Here is a 16,774-nt window from a genome sequence, read left to right on the forward strand (position 1 = left end):
ATCATAGCAGCTCATGTGCATGTTAAGGTAACATCAAAGTCTAACATAGCAATGCAAGTAGAAGAATTTGGAACGACTTCAGCTTCAACAAATAATCAAGAGTAAACTACAAAGAAGATTTGAACCAAGAAGTATATTTGGCGCATCTACATAAGAGCAACAGTTTACTCTTTTAACGTTTGACGTCATATTTAACTTTACTGGTAAGTGTCTCTCTCATTTTGGCGCACAAATACTAAAATTGCACAATATGAAAATAAATACTCTAAAATTTGTACGACACCAGTCACTACAACCCACACAAGAATTTACACCACCATTCCAATTCTACCTATACACAAAATATTTTACAAATTCACAAAAAATGAACAAAATCTACTAAACAATGGGCATAAGTGGAAAATGATACTACAAAAATACACAAGTCGATAACACACCCCAATGGCACACCTAAAACAGTTGTAGACAAGGCAAAATTATCAACTAAACAACAAATTGAACTCACAGTTAACACCGCTAATGACATAAAACGCTACACATAATCAATATACAAAAACTGAATATAATACTCTTACGAATATAAACAAAAAACTGGCAGCCAACAAGGCCATGAGTTAAATCCGATAAGGGAAATAGCATAATTATCATTAACCATGATTATTAGTTAAAGTAAAAAATTTCTATAATACTAATAATATAACTATGCACCAATCCAACAAATAAATTTGAAGCACAATCCAGGATACAAATAAAAAATTCCAACACAGTATTATCAGCATACAAAAAGAAAACAAATATTGTAATGAACGCAAGAACCCCAATACTCTTTCATGGCTTAGATAAAAATTTGCTCCTCTACATAAAATTGTTAACGGTATTAACAGCCAAACTTCCAAAACTGATAAAACACTCAAGAAACTGCGATGAAATATTTGACATATGGGAAAACCTACACAATAAAAACTTCTAGAATACTTGTAAACACAATAAAGAACATACGAATCCCACACGATGCCAACCCCTTTCCATAGGACATAACAAACCTCTACAGTAACATTCCTACACAAGAAACAATACATATTATATAACATAATCCCATGACTCATAAAAAGCTACCATTTTAAGGCACATACGACATTACTGAACTTCTAAAACTAACCTTTTCACAAAACTATTTCTAGTTTAATGAAAGAATGTACACACCCAGGTGTTGTGCGGACATCTTCAGCTCAGAACGACCTTTTCTAAGAAACAAAACTTACTACTACCACTCTGTCGAAAACACATTGCTACTCATACAAGGAAATCATCACAACATACAAACAACACAACAGAAATTCAAAAATGTGTATCCTAATACGAAATTCACTGTAGAACTTGAAAAAAAAATCGATAAACTTTCTCACAATAACCAACAACAAATACAAACGTACTTTTGAGATCTACAGAAAACCAACCAGAACAGATAGAAGAATTTACCGTATATCTTCACATCCAAAATCTCAGAAATATCTATTCTTTAATTCCATGGTTAACAGAATCCTAAATGTGCCACTGCAACAGGAGGTGATACACAAAGAAATAACTACGCCATAATAACCGCATAAAAGAACATTTATGACCATAATGTGGTTCTACAGCTATACAACAAAAAATACACCCTAAGATACGCCCTAAAAATCACATAGTAACACTAATGGAAGAAACTGCAATAAGAAAGGTCATCTATATGCCACCCAACTGTATGGGGAAACTATCAGTTAAAATAAACGCCCAAATAAAAAATACAAACGGGAAATTAGCTTTCAGAATGACAAATAATACTAGCACAAAACTACATTCAGGAAAAGCCATAATCCAGAAATACTTAAACGCTGGAATCTGCAAAATTAACTGTAATGCACGCACAAAATTTTATATAGGACAGAGGGGAAGAAATTTCATCGTTAGTTTCAAAGAACACATGAGAGTAAGAAGTAACAATCAATTCACCTTCCCTAAACGCTACAAAAATGAAAAAACACGTAGCTGACGACATCGAAAACACACTACAAATCCTTCACAGAATCCCATATGAAGCAGCATACTGTCTTCTAATTCTCTGCATAAGATTGAAAGCATGCATGAAGAGAAAAAAGACGTTATTTAGATAAGGCAGACGAAAACAACAGTGATGAGAGGACAGGAATTCGATAGTAGGAAAAGGTCGAGATGGAGGTTTAATAGAAGAATAAGGACTGGAAGAAAGAATGAAATGGAAAGCCACCTGGTAGAAATTTGCCCAGAGCAAAATTTTAACATAACAAATTCTTGGTTTAAGACTGATGAATGGAGGCTGTAAACGTGAAGAAAATATGGAGCTATCGAAAAGTTTCATGGAAAGACAGGGATTTCTAAATCAGATTTTGAAACTGAAAAATTTTTCAGTACCAGACGTGTGATCAGTTCATAATTTATTGGCTACGATCTGCTGATTAAAACTAAATAAATGGTGAAAAGGCAGTCAGCTAAGCTGAGACATGTATAAACTGAAAGAACGAGAGGTTGCTGAGACTTTCGAAAACGTCATTAGGCAACGATTGACTGCCACATGGAAAAGGAATACAACAGGTGATTAATGGGTAGGTTCAGGAGATTGAGTAGTGGAAGCGGTGGAGGACCATGTAAGCAAAATGGCATTGCCAATTACAAGTCCATGGGTAACTCGGTTATTTAATGTAACTGACGAAAATAAAATACAAAAAACAGAAAATTAAGCAATCAAAAGCGAATACAGTCGTCTAAAAGCTTCAGATGGAAATGAAGATCAAACTGGATAAGATGGAATGTCTAGACTTGAGATGCAGGACTGTAGGATCATGTAAGACTACGGGACAGATAAGAAGCACTTGTATCAATTGCTCAAATGTCAAGCGAGTACTAGGCAAAGAAAGGAGATGGGAGGAATATGTCTAAGAAAACACACATGACGACAACAGAAGAGATGAACATCTACATCTACATCTTCTTACATACTCCACGAGCCACCATACGGTGCGTCGTGGAGGGTAATCTGGATCAATACTAGTCGTTTCTTTCCCATTCCACTCGCAGATAGAACCCTAACTTCTAGTATCTTATCTTCGTGGTCGGTATGCTAATGCGTATTTGCGGCAATGAGATTGTTCAGCTGCCAGCTTCAAATACCGGTGGTCTAAATTTTGTCAATAGTATTCTTCGAAAAGAACGTCGTCTTCCGTCCAGGGATTTCCATTTGAGTTCCCGAAGGATCTCCATTACACTTGTTAGAATCTACCAGTAATAAATCTAGATCACAAGGGAGCTACGATAGTTTAAGAAGGTTTTGACAAAGCAATGAAAGATCTAAGTTGAAACACGACCGCTCGATAGCAGACATTCCCTCAGAGAGTGAGACTCTTGGAAGAACCACACTTGACCATTCTACTTGTTATGTGGGATATATGCAACAATCGACGTACCCTCAGATTTCAAGAAACATGTAATACTTTCTATTCTGAAGAAGGCAGATGCCGACATGAGAGAATATTATCAAACTACTATTTACTATCAAAATGTTCTTTATTTATTTCTTATGTAGCCTGAACAGATTTGGAACGCAAGGCCCTGTTTCACATTTGACTTTCAAAGAGTGTATTGCCCTTCAATCTGTCGAAAAGCTTCCTTTTCATCTGTGGAGGATAAAAGTTGTAGATGTAGACAGAGGCTTAAATGAAGCAAGCAGCTTAAAATGGATGGGGCTTACACATAGTGGACTAGTGTGGAAAGCTGGTTCAAACAAGTCTGTAGACTGAAGACAACAACTACACTCATTGCCTATAATGAAATCATAAGCAACCAGTTACATAAAAGAAATTTAATTTGTTTACAGATTTCGGGTACTTAGTGCCCTTCTTCAGAAAGTTATAACTACCGCATTATTTGCGAATGTTAACAATAAGAAACGTATAGCAAACTGCAATGGTCATGTGGTTCATGGTGCCTGTACAAAATTAATATTTACTAACATACTAATTTTGTACAGACACTATGAACTACATGACCATCGCAGTTTGGTGATGCACGCAAATAGTGCGATAGTTGTAACCGTCTGAAGAAGGGCACTAAGTGCCCGAAACTGGTAAAGAAATTATATTTCTTTTATGTAAGAGGTTGCTTGTTATTTCGTTATATACGACTACAGTTGTTGAGAATTGATAAAATACTAAGCATATTGTCTAGCTTGGTTTGGATAACTTGTTGTTGTAGCAAAGGGATTTTCTCAAATTGCGTTTACTGGCCCTAATGTTTTGAATTTCTCTCCAGATATGAAAAAGGCTTTCTTACATACTAACAAATTTAAATACGATTATTTATTAGTAAGTTGATCAGTGCTGATATAATCAACGAGCGGCTGTTCCCTCGCTGTAAATTTTGTCAGAGACAGTCCCCGTCAGAGCATTTGTTTCTGGTAAATGGTAACACAGTATGTGTCCAGCAGAATACGGCATACTCAAGGCAAACGTGTAAGATGCTGGTGACATAATATCGTGTGTTTTATATTGACTTTAGGAGACCAATTTCGTGCGCTTAGTAAACTGTCATTGGCGTAATTTACTTTGTGGGCTGGACTGAACACTTTCACTAAGGCTTCCTTCTTACTTCAGTACTGGTATTCAGAATTAGATTCAGAATTACTATTGTCCTGAGTGTGCTGATGTTAAAATTGCTTCATACAAAAAATCGGTAACACAACTTTTGTTGAAATTGGGGGAGAAACGGCCTGGAGAACAGTACAGAGCTTGCAGACTTCCTGGCGTGCGGGAACGCGATGCAGGAAGCGAGCTTGGCACTCAGCCAAGGGGTGGCGAGGGGGCGACCACAGGCTGCGCGGTCCGAGGATCTCAACGTCCCAGTGAGCGCCGGTACACTTGCCGCGTGACAAAGCTAGGATCTAGTGTAACCTCTAACTCCTAAAACATGCCTCAAGGACGAAACTGATAGCTCTACCACACTGACGTGAAAACAATTTACACAGAGGGATATGGAAAGAATTATACCACGAGTACTAGAAAACCCGTACTGCAATGTTTACGTGTCTGTGGGATGTGCTGTTTAAAACTTCATCCTTACGCGAGCTTCTTTTCAGTATTTACATGAAAAAAGTGACATTCAGGCAGATGAAAAATGTTGTATGTACATAAAGACTGTTGTGTGTGTCTACCGTCACTGGAATTTTTGAGAAGGCGACTGCAACACAGGCAGGTCCAGAGGAACGTTCATTGGCAGCTTGTGACGTTACAACAGATTATGTCAGATTATGACACAGAATTATTTTTGAATTATTAAATTTGATTCCTCCTCAGAAATGTAATGCTTTTTTTCTTATTTTTTTGTTGTAAACATTGGATCTCAAAAGTGCGAAACAAATTGTTTATAAACCATTAACTCTGTTAAAAAAATTTGTGTAGTAGATACATTTGCATTGTGAGAAGGTGCAGAAAGACAAAGATATTGTTTGAACGTTATAAAATAAACTCTCTGGTGTTCTTGTCTTGTACTTGAGAGAGACAATGCAATTTCCATGGGCCACAGTACGTTGGTGATTTATCAGAAGGCTTCAAGACAAAAAGGTAGAGTACTGGTTGGCCAAATCAGGCATAAGAAATATATGTAACTGGAAGAAGAGACATGTTCACTGAGTTGACGCCGACCTATTACTTCGTGCAAACAGTCAATGGATGACTTTCACCTCTGTATAATTTTTGCCAATCTTTTGGAGTTTTTGAGGCTTTAGTCATAATTTTATGGAGGTCATTAAAACAACTAATTCTCACCATAAACAGGGTCCATGTACTAGTATCCTAACTTCTAGGCCTCAAATTGTGAAAGAAACAGATTATTACTATTAAGGATAGTAATTTTTTCAGGAAGTATAGCAAAATTTTCTCTCTTGATTTGAAAGTATATTTATCATAGAGTAATCAGAGACATTACATAATTGTTGTCTGAAACAAACTCGACTAATTTTTTTAAGTGAAATTTTTGATAACTGTTGAAATCATTGAATCTGGCAAAAATACTGACTTAACTTTCATTCGACTATACTACTTACTTTTATATGTTTTTGGCAAAACGTCTGTATCGACGTCTTGGTTGTCATATTTCAGTGTTGCAATGGTGTATTATTATCATTTCGAAGTCAATCCTACTTAAGTGTTATATTCTGAAGAGTTAATTTCAATTAAATGGGATGGGTGGTTAATAAAAATTAGTAACAGTAAATAGTAGTATACTTCTACTGCTTCTTGGACACTATACACTTTGCCCCTCAGGTACATGTGGAGGCAAGGGCAGGCATATGTGCAGTGGTAGCGATGTGACGGGCTAGGATCGTGGCAGCCACGCTCTCATATGACAAGTCACGTCCTCCTCATCAGTCAAGCGACAAGCCACGCCCCTCCACATCCCACATCCTCATTCTGGCCTATCACATCCCAGTATTTTAGGGACCTTTAAAATGACACAGTCAACCAAAATGCAACTTGAGGATCCAACCCTGTTGTAAAGAGAAATTATCAAAAAATCCAAGCTCATGGAACTAGCCTATTTCTGGTTTGACGCCACACCCCTCCCCCTCCCCACCCCTCCCACCAGTCACATCCCAGTATTTTACAGTACATTAAAACGTGAAGTTCAGTCTCAGTATAGCCATCTAGCCTTCAGCCTGCAAGTCAGTCAAATCGAAATGGGTGCAGGAAAGGACAAGAAACCAAAAGGAAATTAACGTCAGGAGGACTGACTCAACATATGGAAATATCGAGAAAACCTTCGGCGAAATTAAAAGCAAGGGTGGTAACATTAATTGCGAAAAGGGAATCCCGCTATCTGACGCAGAGGAGAGAGAGGATAAGTGGAAGAGTACACTGAAGGCCTATATGAGGGGTATCACTTGAGTGATGACATGATAGCAGAGGATATTCGCATGGATATAGAAAAGATAGGGAATCGAGTATTAGGGTCAGAATTCAAAAGCTTTGAAAAAATTAAGATTAAATAAGTCAGAACGGATGGATAATATTCCATCAGAATTTCTAAAATCATTAGAAACAGTGCAACCAAACAATTGTTCAAGCTGGTGTTTTGAATCTAAGAGACCGGCAACACACCATTAAACTTTTGGAAATACATCACCCACCTAATTCAGAAGACAGCAGGGGTACATAAATGCGAGAACTATCGCACAGTCATCTTAACGGCATACGCTTCCAAGGTGCTGACAAGGATAATTTACAGAAGAAGGGGGAAAAAGTTGAGGCTGTGTTAGATGATCAGTTTAGCTTGTAACCTCCCCACCGCAATTTTTATAGAAAGATAATACTCAATAGAAATGGGAGCCAAATGTAACCTCCCCACAAAAATTTTAAAAGAAAATAACGATACTAATTAGAAATGCTGATGGACATGACTCTAAGCGTATCCTGCCCACAATGAAATGTACTGACAATGGCAACAAAAATGTGAAATTCGCAATCTGACTCAAATATAAATCCTTCAAAAGTAAAGTCCATTCAGTGATAAGAAAATTTAATTAAACCGAAATATCGGTCTTTGGCCCTGTGAAAAACAATCAGAATTAAAATCTTACCTCAGAATAAATGGATGTTACATATCTGCTCTTGTTGTTGCGCACCGCTTGGAGGAACTGCATTGCTAATAATAATATTCTCTTTTTTTGTGATTTTAGTGAAATTTTTCTTCAAAAAGAAGTGGAATGAAATGGGAAGTGCAACGAGATCTTTAGTTCAAAAAAAATTAAACTTTTGAGAAAATGCTTTTGAAATAAAAAAATTATTATTGGGAGACTTGTTGGAGAATAATTACAATAAATAAAATTTTTCATTATCTAATGATTATATTAATTAACAGTATACCTTACTCCTCATCTTGACCAGAGTTGCCGACCGCCTACATCACACAACCGCACTGGGCTGCTACTACTGACCGACCGCTCTGCATGACGACTACAGACTGAGTACTGCTCTCAACTAGACAGAGCTACAGACTCGCAACGACTGAACTGTACTGCACTGGCCTACAGCTACTAACAGACTGAGCAACGACTACTACTGACTGAGAACCGCTCGCAACACTCGCGCGGTCAAGCGCATACTCTGGTCACAGATGCTACAATGCCTCGCCATCGCTGCTGCGTTACATACGTGTTTCATAACCCTCCACTCGGGGGGCAAAAATTTGGCAGCGATGGTGAGTCATTTGGACTTGCCAAGCGCGGCAAAATTTTTCTTTAATCAACAAAATCCTACAACTTACAGAATATTTAAATGTTGTGCACACGCACTAAGTACCAAAGATATCAGACAAGGAGAAAATGCGTATACTAAACATAGTAGCAAATCAGAAAAAAGTATATACAAACTTTTTGACAGATAAAGTGCACAGGCACTGAAAAAATTCTTTAGCATATGCAGAACAAATAAACAGACTGGCAAGAATAAGTAAATGTTGTGCACACGCACTAAGTACAAAATATATCAGACAAGGACAAAATGTGTATACTAAACATAGTAGCAAATCAGAAAAATATATACAAATTATTTGACAGATAATAAAGTGCACAGGCACTGAAAAAATTCTTTAGCATATTCAGAACAAATAAACAGACTGGCAAAATATTAGATGTAGTACATAAAGTAAATGTTGTGCACACGCACTAAGTACAAAATATATCAGACAAAGACAAAATGTGAGTACAAAACATAGTAGCAAATCAGAAAAGTATATACAAATTATTTGACAGATAACAAAGTGCACAGGCACTGAAAAAATTCTTTAGCATATTCAGACTGGCAAAAAATATTATGTTGACAAGTGTACATGCACTGAAAATGTCTTTAGTATTTTCACAACAAATAAACATAATGGCAAACATCATGTCGACCAGTGACATCAGTGTACTCACACTGGAGTTTAGCGAATCGAAAAATGTATAACCTATGAACATAAATGATGTTACCAAAAATTTTTTCTTTATGTGACAAGAATCAGGATAGGAAAGGGAAGGATTGCATCATGGTTGTAGCACTTTAGATTGCACACAGCTGCTCTGAAAGTCCATATCTTTCCACAGTAGTACAACACCAAGTGACACAACTTGAAGTTCTTTTCCCATCAGAATTTACCAGTGTAGCCGAGACACTGAACTGTCGTAGTAATGTTCCATGTTTTCATTTTGGCAGTACATTAGGTATACCAAACAGTGGGACCATAATAATGTCTTCATTGCTCATGGTGGTGGACAGCATGTCGTGTCAACACCACACTCTTACAAGGCACACCAACGTAGAATTAGTGCAAAACCAAATATAGTGCTCCATGATCACTGGGATAAACAGGACAAATGGACATTGCAGTAATTCAGGGTAGTCAGCTTATGAGGTGAAGGACATCAAGTCACATAATATTGACAATTACAGTCTTCATTGATAGTTCGTGGCATTCATAGCCCAGTTATTGAACATTTCTGTACCAAGTATGTAGTATTACAGAAAAATGTTCATTAATTGTTTTACATAGAATCAGTAGCCTTCTTTTCCTGGTTACAAAGCATTATGAAATAATCGCATTCTTTTCAGTTACAGAGTATAATCAAGAATCATTAACCTTCTCCTAATTACAGTTAATTAATCATTTGTCTTTAATTAATCATTTGTCTAATTATAGTTAATTAATCATTTGTATAATTACAGTTAATTAATCATTGGTCGTTAATTAATCATTTGTCTAATTACAGTTAATTAATCATTTGTCGTTAATTAATCATTTGTCTAATTACAGTTAATTAATTAATCATTTGTCATTTCAATATACTAAGAATTATTAGCCTTAATTAATTACAAAGCATTATTAAACAGTACCATAGTTAATTAATTATGTGTCATTCCAATCTATTAAGAATCATTAGTCTTCTCCTAATTACAAAGCATTATGAAACAGTCACATTCATTTCCAAATACAAAGTATGAACATTGAAAACAAGAGTTAATTAATGGCATAATTAATAACAATTTCGTTGATTGACATTAATTATTGGCACTCAGTGGCCATCAAGTATTGAATAGAATAAAACATAGTTCATCATTCAGTATTATTCAGATCATTACAAAGTCATTATTAAAAATCAGTTAATTACAGTCAAATCATTAGTAATCACAGGCATTACAATAAACAGTGGCAGTTATTAGCTAGTGACAAAGCATTATTTTGAATATAGTCTCATTAAGAGGTCATTACTCGAGTGACATGCTATTCAGAGTTGATCAGTATTATTCAGAATTATCATAAACTAGTGACATTATGTGGGACTGGTAATACATTTTTTTGGTAGCAATGCATTGCGTTGGGATCGATAATTAATTGCTGAGGCATAATACTTTTTGCTTTTGACCTATTGCTGCAAACGAGGATAGGTAACGTCATTCGTCATGAGTCAGCTGTAGCAAGATTATGTAACAAGGCAGTACATGTGATCACATGATAAACACAAATGGGTAAAAAATATAAAAATGCAAGTACTAGAACAGGTATAATAAGTAACAGGTTTAGTAAGTGTCATGAAAAACTTCTCCTGGAAAAAATACAAAAACGGATTATTGACCTGAAAGAAGAAACGCACACTATGCTGAAAAGTAGTGAACTTCGAATTAACAAGTAGTGAAATGTGTATAAAATGTGTTCCATAGCTGTCCTTTCCAAAACTTTCCGTCATCCTACTATGCAATGTAACACCTGCTGTCAAAGCAAACTGCAACAAATACTTAAATAACTACGTAGCATAAATACATTACTTCAACATTATCCTCATCTGTAAAGAAAAAAAAACTTCATTATCCATCACTTCATTATCCATATTATCATAACTTCATTATTATCACCACCTGTAAAGAAAAACTTCATTATTCATAATACCATTTCCTTCATCATTATTCATCAGTATTCACTATCATCTGCAAAAAATCACTTCATTACTCATTACGTAACTATTCCTTATCTCTAGCATATTTCATCACTAAAACTAAGATGTGTAGTTCAGTCTGACAGCCTGCATCAATCACCTTGTAATCTGAAAGAAAAAATTAGTTAAGACTGCTATTCTGTGATGAGTATAGTATAGTCTTGTTAATGCTTGTTAATCCTGATCCCTTTACTCTTCCTCATAAAGTTATTGCATCTCCTTTCGTTTATTCCGTAGGTGAAATTCCCATTTATGTTAAATTTATTTCTTAGAATCATCATTCCTTTCTGAAATTGATGAACAAAGATTAATGTCTTGCATTTAAATCCTATACCCACTAAATAATGACTGGTTTATGGTGACACAATTAACCATACAGCATAACATGACAGAAAACGTAATATGTCAAAAACATTGACAGTGTTCAGATGCAAAAAATGTACACAGAATAATACAATGCAGTAGCAAAAAAAATGTGAAACAGTCACGATGTTGAGATGTCATAAGGCAAAAAAAAAAAAAATGTCAAAGTCGACTGGTGTGTGTTATATCTTAACTATTTCATAGTGCATACAAACAAAACTGGAGTACAGTCATATACACAAAAAATGGAAAATGTGCACGGTCTGATGTGTAACGACAAGAAAAGCGACCTGCTAACCTTACCTTGCCGGGCACTTGCCAAGAAAAAAATACGATAATCATCAATAAGTAGTCACATAAATATAATTGCAGAAATAGTCGTAAATGTGTAAATTCATCTGGAAAAATATGCATGGTCTGATGTGTGACGACAAGAAAAGCGACCTGCTGACCTTACCTTGCCGGGCATTTGCCAAAAAAAAAAATACGATAATCATCAATAAGTAGTCACATAAATATAATTGCAGAAATAGTCGTAAATGTGTAAATTCATCTGGAAAAATATGCATGGTCTGATGTGTGACGACAAGAAAAGCGACCTGCTGACCTTACCTTGCCGGGCACTTGCCAAGAAAAAAATACGATAATCATCAGTAATTAGTCACGTGAAATAATTGCATTAGTAAATGGCATCATAGTGTGTTGAATCATACAGTGGTTTCACTCAATAAACGGTTTAATGTTTGAGATATGGTGATTGCCTTTCGATTTTCTGGTTCTCAAAGTTTCGACGTGTACAACATTGGGGTGAGGGATACTGCGAATCCGATACGGACCTGCGTATAGAAGTTCAAATTTACTGCACTTACCTTTTAATTTGCTGGATAAATAGTGTGTACGTACTAATATCTTCTGTCCAACGTGAAAGTCGCGGCGTGTACAAACCTGTTTTTGCTGTCTTCTCCGGCGCTCTGCGGCACGTTTGATGTTGTTCAGCGCAATGTCAATTATTTCGTGGTGTCGTAGGCGACGATTTTTGGGGAAGTCTATTAATTCTTTAATTTTGTTCGGTGGTTCAACGTTTTTCAGTATAACAGTCGGAGATAGCATAGTGGATTCATTTGGAATGGAATTAATTACAACTTGGAATGAGAGTATGTGTGTATCCCAATCAATATGTCTTTTATGGCAGTATATTCTGCACAGCTTACCAATTTCCTTCATTAATCTTTCACAAGGGTTCGAAGAAGCGTGGTACTTGGATATATAGATCGGAGAAATGTTTCTAGCTCGTAACATGCGTGTCCATACACTACTACGAAATTGAGATCCATTATCAGAAATTACTCTCATTACATGCCCTACATGAGATAGAAAATGTTTTACAAATGCTTTCGAAACAGTTTTAGCAGTAGCTTTGCGTAACGGAGTGAAAGCAACAAATTTTGAAGTGAGCTCAACAGCGACAAAAATGTAGCAAAAACCTCTGTTAGTTCTCGGAATCGGACCAAAAATATCTACTGCGGCCATGTGTCTTAATTTCACAGGTATAATGGGATATAAAGGAGGAATATGTGAAGTGGTGTCTGATTTAGCTTTCTGGCAAATTTTACAAGACGCTAAAACTCGTCGTATACGTTTTTCCATGTTGGTAAAATAACAGTTCTGTCTCAGTATAAGAAAACATTTTCGTGCTCCGTAATGTGCGTAACTTAAATGAGTGTACCAAATTAGTTTGTTAACCAGTTCGTCAGGAATGCATAATAACCAATTGTTGCTGTCAGGATGAGAGCGGCGAAACAGAATGTCATTGCGTACAGTGTAGTGGTTCCTAATCGTAACATTATTCCTATCTTGCCAAAGCTGTTTAATTTCTTTCCACACATTGTCTTTGTTTTGTTCTTGTGCTATGTCCTGTAATGACGATGAAATAAAATTTTCAAATGCAACTTGCTGAATGTACATGACACTGAAATTTGCTTTGCAGAAGTTGGTTGCGATGTCTTGCTGATTGTTGCCGAGAGAACGCGATAGTGCGTCTGCTATAACATTTTGTGTGCCGGGAATATGAACAATTGTAAAATTAAATTCCTGTAAATATAGTTTCCATCTGCTTAATCTGTCGTGCGTGAATTTAGCCGAAAGTAAAAATTGTATTGCTCTGTGGTCTGTGTAAACGGTGGTATGTCTGCCATAAAGAAAGTGCCGAAATCTCGTAAAAGCCCATACAACACATAATGTTTCCAGTTCTGTAACGGAATAATTTCGTTCAGCAGGTGACAAAATGCGACTTGCAAATGCGATGTTTTTAATTACTGTAGAACCATCTTCTTCTATTTCCTGAAAAATATGTACACCTAAAGCGGTGTTGGAACTGTCGGTGGCAATGGAAAAATTTTTGGTAAGATCTGGGTGCGATAACAGTGGAGCATTCAACAGAGCATGTTTCAGGTTCATGAATTCAGAGTGTGCTTGCTTATCCCAAGACCAAATACTGTTTTTACCTGTTAATTGGCATAGTCTAGGCGTGTCTAAAGCAGAATGATGAATAAATTTACGAAAAAAGTTAATTAAGCCCAAAAAACTGCGTAATTGCTTCTTCGTCGTAGGAACACTAATGTCACGTAGAGCCTGAAGTTTTTCTGGATCAGGCGCAATGCCTTCTGCTGAGATTACGTGTCCAAGAAATTTTATGGAAGTTTTGCCAAAATGCGATTTACTGAGGTTAACTGTAAGTCCTTGTGCATGAAAAGTTTGCAGCAGTTGTTCAAGAATCAGATTGTGTTCATACCAGTTAGCTTCTGCGATAAGAATGTCGTCTACATACGTCGTAATTCTGTCTTTAAGTTCTGTCGGAAGTATAGTGCTCAAACCGCGAATAAAAGCTGCAGAGGAAATAGTTAAGCCGAATGGTAATTTGCAAAATTGATAACAGTCGCCGAAACAGAGAAAAGCTGTGTATTTTCTGCAGTTCGGATGAAGTTGAATTTGCCAAAATCCCGATTTCAAATCTAATGTGGAATAAATAGCTGTACCGTGAAATTTCTGTAAAAGTTCCTCTAATGTCTGTGGTCGATCTGTTTCATTAATAATAATGTCATTAATATGACGTGAATCAAGTACAAGGCGAAGTGAGCCATCTTTTTTCTTAACAATATGTAGCGGGTTTATGTACGGACTAACTGCTGGTTCAATAATTCCCTGATCAAGCATATCTTGCAGCTCTTTTTTAACCTGTTCTCTGTGAATATATGGAATGGGATAATGCTTTGCTTTAAATGTGTCGTGCGGTTTGACTTGAAATTCATACATAAAGCCGGACATAGTACCAGGAATGTTGTCAAAAACTGGAGCTTGCTGTAAAAGAATTTTGTGTAATTGCGTTCGTTCATCGTCTGTAGTTGCACTGCTCTCTTTAACCTTATCAGAAATTAACTGCATAACGTCGTAGTCAGCTTCGTCTGGAGTATTATAGTTATGTACGTACGTATCCGTGAACAATGTGGGATTACAGTCTATGTTACGTGTTGCGGAAATGACCTCTGTGCGGTTAATTGTTTGTTCTTCCGCAGATAAACAGTGCTGAAATTCTAAAGCAAGTTGTACATTTTCATCCTTTAACATTAAATAAGAATTCTGAAAATCAATAACTGCGTCGTGTTGTACCAGAAAATTCGTACCTAAAATAACGTCTGTTGTCAATAAAGGCACAATCCAAAAATTAGAGTGAAAAGTATGACCTCCAATACAAAATGATAAATGCGTCTGTAATTTAACGTCTACACCTTTACTCGATACTGCTCCTTTCACTTTTGTTTTGCCTAAAGGTAACGTCGGATAAGTATTCTCTTTGTTGCACTCATTAAAAGTCTCCTCATTTATTACTGATATAGGTGATCCGGAATCAATTACTGCTGAGAATTTCGATGAACCAATTTTAATTTCGATAACAGGATGTGAAATGGTTTTCTGAATAACTGGTCTTTCCTGTAAAAGAGTGTCTCTGATGTCGTCAAAAGTAATTACATTTTCGTGAACAACATTTTGCGTGTCTAAGGTAGTGCTTGTATTATTGCAAGATGCGTCCTGTACATTATCTAGTCAGATTCTATCTGACGTGTTATTATTATTAGGAGGATTCTGTGGCATTTCGACTATTTGAACTGTCCTATTACTTCTTCCAGGCGTGTTACGCTCTGGATGGTACCTACTGTCGGGTTCATTCATGAGAATATGTTCTTGCGTATGATTTTGCTGTTGGTATGACCGACTGTTGTTAGATGTTCGCTGAAAATTGTCTTCATTATTTTTACGTCTGTCGTAATAGTCATTCCTATACGGTGCATTACGATAGGAATTGAAATACTGTCTTCTTTGTACGTAGTTGTTTCCTTGCTGACGTACGTTACTATTTGTTGGACCAGGGGCTATACGTCCACGCGGCGAAACATTAAAGCCTGGTTGACCTTGTGTATTCCATTGTTGGTTAGGTATGTTAACCGGCTGGTTTTGATGTTGTTGTTGTGAAACACCTCTATTGTTACTAAAGTGTTGTTCCTGTTGCTGAAAATTTTGACGGTATTGATAATTAGAATTTTGCCTGTTATTAAAGTTTTGGTAGTTGTCGTTCCTAAAACGTCTGTTATCTTTCCGATTAGAATTACGTCCCTGATCATAATTGTAGTACTGTTGCTGACCTTGGTTGTTACTCAAAAAGTTTTTGTTTACAAAAGAATAATCAGATTGCTGTACTTCCAAGAGCTGTAAAAGATCTCTGAATGCTGAAATGTTTTCTTTTTGCTGGCCCGTTAGAAGTGACACTCGTAATGACCGTGGTAATTTAGAGATGCATAGTTGTATAAGTGCGGATTCACTGTACGGTTCACTTAGGTACTGGTTTTGTTGTACCATATGCTCAAAAAAGTGCGTTACATTGGGAAAATTTGAGTTTTCATAGTTTGGCAAACTAATTAGTTGATCTTTAACTCCGCGCTGTGTCGTCTTCGACCAGTACGCTGACAGAAAAGCATTCTGAAATTCCTCTACCGAGTAACACTGTCTCGCGATCGGTCTCATACGAGTTGCCGGTTCGCCTTCCAAAAAACTGCAAATAAATTCAAGTTTATGTGTTACAGGCCAAGTCGGTGGAAGAGCAAAACTAAACTGTTGAATCCAATCCAGTGGGTGAATCTGCGTTCTATCGTTTTTAAATATTTTGAACTTTCTTACTGACAGAAAATGTTTATAGTCGAAATTATCATCTCTGTGTAATGAAACAGGTTCAGGATCGTAAGAGAATCTATTGAACTGCGGTTGATCGGAATCTAAGTCCCGTACTCTCTGTAGATTACCCAAATTATATGCGCTGCGTGAGTCTGA

Source organism: Schistocerca serialis, chromosome 1, assembly GCF_023864345.2.
Source record: "Schistocerca serialis cubense isolate TAMUIC-IGC-003099 chromosome 1, iqSchSeri2.2, whole genome shotgun sequence".
Lineage (NCBI taxonomy): Eukaryota > Metazoa > Arthropoda > Insecta > Orthoptera > Acrididae > Schistocerca > Schistocerca serialis.